Here is a 4165-nt window from a genome sequence, read left to right on the forward strand (position 1 = left end):
CGGCGCCCCAGACCAGCCCCGCACGCCCGCTGGCCCCTGCATGTCCCCGTGTGGCGTCGCCCGCCACAGCGGCCCTGGCCCCGGAGCCTCGTCCCGCGGGCCCTCCTGGGCGCCGGCTCCACGGCCCTGGGCGGCGTGTCCATTCCACGGAGTCGGCGCTGGCCGGCCGCCGGGCCAGGGCCGTTCTGTTACTGCCCTCGCGTTTCCTTTCAGACTTCCAAGCTGTTTTCTATGTAAATATTGAAAACTTATGATTTGTGCAATAACTCAGATATTTTTTATTTAATTTCATATTTTCACATAAGTTATATTTAAGGGATGAGGGAATTTTTTTAAACCGCTTATAGATCCTTTCCCAAGTTACATTTTCTAAGTTGGGTTCATCGTGTCAGCCGGTGGTCTGACGAGCACCGTGACGGACGCCACGAGTGAGGGTTTGAGTTTGACTCTTGCGTTGTTTCTTTTGGTCAGACGGAGGGCGAGGCTTTGCGGCCGCGGGGCGGAGCGGCCACCCAGGCTCCGCCATCTGCTCTGACGCGGGGTTTCAGTCTATCGGTTCTTTTAAACTCGACCACAAATCCAGCATTTCAAGTGCCAGAAGCATCACTTTCTAAGGGGAGAAGAGGTCGCGTCCTACAGCCTTACCCAAGGTGAACTCGGAAGCGCCTCGGTGGGTCTCGTGACCCCGCCTGTGATGACGGGTCTGCTGAATTCGTCACCGACCATGGTACCCAGTTTTAGGAATGTGGAGAAAGGAATTCCGTTGATTCCGTGGAGGAATCTCTAGCAGTATGCAGTCGTTCTGTTAAGAGCAAACCTCGGGCCGCCAGGCGCCCCCGAGCGGGTCTGCTGTGCGAAGCGCGCTCCGTCGGGCGCCGCGGCCGCGTTGCTGTCTCGGGCGAGGCTCCTCGTCCGGCCTGACGCGGGCTTCGGGCTCCGGCGCAGCTGCCTCCCGTCCCGCTCCCGCGACAGCCCCTCGGGGTGGATGTGCCGCGGGCCGAGGCGGAGGGGACGCCGCGCCTGCCGGTGCGGGGGGGCCGTCCCCGCGGGGGCGTCGCGAGGAGAGCAGCACGTCGTCCGCGGTTCCCGAGGATGGAGCGTTATCAAAAATATTTAAAAATATTTAAATTGTGAACCTATTGTTAAAGAAATATTTATAAAAACCGAGTGTAGGCCTGTACTAATCTCCATGTATTCGCGGTCTGGACTGTCCCCCACGAGGACGCTGCTGGGCCGGCCAGTGTCCCCGCGGAGCGAATGAATTGGCCCGGCCGCCTGCCCGCCACGGCGTCACAAGGCATCATGTCTCTATTTCGTGTGTGTGTGAACGATAATTAGAAGCTAAAATTGACATATTTTTATGTAAAGTTTTTCTATCCTTTGATTTTTAATAAACTTTGGAAAACAGGTGTTTTCTCAAGCGTTGTTGATTTGCCGACTGATCCTTTCATAGCTAGGATCGGGCCGCAGCCTCACGCCCGCACCGAGACGTCTCTTCTCAGGTGAGCGTCACTCGGAGGTAGCACATCCTAAACCACCCTCTGCCTCCGCGCGGGGCGGGGGCGGGGGCGGGGGCTGGAGGCCAGCTCTGGGGTGGCCGTCCCTGAGGTCTGGGTGAGGGCTGGGGGCGGCTGGGGTGAGTGGGCGGTAGAGCTGGCCGGGCCGCATGGCTGCGGCGCTGAGGGGCGGTGACCCTGCTCCCGGGCCCTCCCCCGCCGGGACTCGCCCTTAGTCCTGTGTCTCAGCCCCCACCCCCGCCCATTGCCTCCAGCCTGGAGGCCGCGTCTCTGGTCCTGCAGAGCGCCTGCCCCTGTGCTGCCTCGGCTCCTCTTCTGGACCGGCGGCCACACCTGCTGTCTGCAGCCCAGGCCCAGGCTGCGGGCGCCACCATCTCCCTCGGCAGAGACCGACGCCAGGACGCTCGGGCCGCGTCGGTCCGTGGCCCGCAGCCCGCTGCCCGCTGATCTGTCGCCTGCCCTGGCCACAACAGCATCCGTGCTGCTGCCACGTGGCCGGCTGCCCCACAAGCACATCGGGCTGGGCCTTCCCTGAGGCCTCCCCTAGGCCTCTGGGGGTGTTCCCCAGGGCTCCCCTACCTCCTGCCTTCCCCACTATTAGCCGCTGTTCTGTGGGGCTCTCCTCCATCAGCCTTCCTGGAATATCCCGCCTGTCCTTGGCATCTGGGTTCTCCAAATCCTCCTCCTCCTCAGCAGCCAGACCCTCCACCCTCTGCCCCGCTGCTGGCCCCCCTTGTCCGGTGCCACCTGCACCTCCAGTCTCCTCCCCAGCTCCGTCCATAGGGCGCCCAGCGGCTCCTGAAGCCATGACCACAGTCCTGTCTCCCCTTAAGCCCCTGGGGTCTCCTTGGTGTGTGTGTCCCCTAATCCCTGGCATTGTGGCTGTCACACCTCTGCACTGCCCATGTCATCTGCCCGGCCAGATTTTACAGAGAGCAGGAGAGACACCCTCCATGATTTGGGGGATGAGGAAGGCGGCTGGCAGGCCACACCTCCGCTGCAGAACCAGCAGTGCCATGTGCCTGGCGCCTGCGGTCCCTGAGCCCCCGAGCTGGTTACGGTGCGCCCGGAGGCACGCCTGGTGGAGGGGGGTGAGGCTGGTCAGCTTCAGTCCCACGTCTGCCCCTGTGCAGCTGAAGGGCCAGTTGCTGCCCTTAGGCGGGGCCCTGGTGTTGCCCACACGAGGTTAGCTCTGGGCTCGGCCCAGACCTCTAAGGGACAGCAGTGACACCGGTCTGTGGGCTCCGGGGGGTGGGGTAGGGTGGGGTGGGGGGGTCTGAGCGCAGGTGCCTTCCTTGGTTCCGCCAGGCGCAGTGCCCCCAAGGGACGAGAGGGGGCGCTCTCGCCCCACCCTCCGCTGGTCTCCGCCTTCAGTCAGGGGCCGAGGGAGGCTTGAAGGAAGGCTCCCTGCAGGCGGGTCCAGGCCCCCAAGGGAGGCTGGGAATTCATATTCGGAAGGAGCCACGCTTGGGTTTATTGAAAGGGCCAGGGAAAGCGGCGGCTGTGACTTTCTTCTGTGGAAAGATCTGTCAAATTCTGACAGTGACGACGAGGGTGATGTGGAGACCGACTCGGACACGGTCTGGGTGTCCCTGGGCCCTGATGGGTCCCCCAACAGCTGGCATCGCGCTCACTGCCACCTCCTGTGGAGGCTGCAGGTGTAAGGGGACCGGCCTAGACCCTTCGGGAAGCAGGGCCTCCCCTCCGGGGACCCAGCCACCACCCCCCCGGGCTGCCCGGCGTCCTGCTTGTTCCTCAGACCCAGGTGTCCCCAGACCCCAGGGCTTTGCATGAGGCAAGTGGGGTTCCCAGCCTCCTCATACCCCTGCCTGCTTCCCTGTCCCCTCAGGACCAAGGTGGGGCACGCAGTTGCATCCATGCCCCTGCTCTTGGGAACACTGCTGCAGCCTTTCCTTAGGGTGTTCCCCCGGGCCGCCGGCTGCAGAGAGAGGACATCGCGTGTGATACGCGTAACAAAGGGCCTGCTGGCCCACCTTGGTGCTATTGGGGAGGCTTCCAGGCGGCAGCAGGCGGAGTTGAAGTTACAGGAAGATTTTCCAGTCTGTGGGTGGGTGCGAGACCAAGCGGTTTCCTGTCTCCTGTGGGAGGGGCCACCCTGGGGCTCACTCCCACCCTGGGGGCCCCTCCTGCCTGGCTCCGCCTGGGGCTGGCGCTTGTAGCTCGAAGCCCTGCTTGCCAGCTCGAGCGCGCGTGGCGGAGCTGTCAACTGGCCCCCGGCCTCCGCGCCTTTACCTTCCTGTCGTGGCTTCTCTCACAGCCACGTGCGCTGCATTTCTGCTCGAGAGGCACCAGGTGAAACCAGCGGGCTAACACGATGGGCACCTTCAACCTGTCCGGCTTCACCTTTTCATCAGGAATAACCTTTCCCTTCTTGACGTGAATGCAGACGTCGGGGCGGGTGGCTGCCCCTGAGGGGCATCGCTCCTGCGCCCGAGGGGACGCGGTCGGGCTGGAGGCCGCCCCAGGGTAGGCGAGTCCATCAGGACTTTGCGCCACTGGCCTCTGTGGCCATCACCTGCAGCCTGGACTGTGTTGCTGCAGGGGGCGCGTGGGCGTGGCGCGGGCACCCACCCAGGGTGGTGGGCGCCGGCCAGGGAGGTGAGCACACGTGGTCACTCCAGGCGGGA

Source organism: Talpa europaea (genome assembly GCF_964194135.1).
Source record: "Talpa europaea genome assembly, chromosome: 5".
NCBI classification, from domain to species: domain Eukaryota; kingdom Metazoa; phylum Chordata; class Mammalia; order Eulipotyphla; family Talpidae; genus Talpa; species Talpa europaea.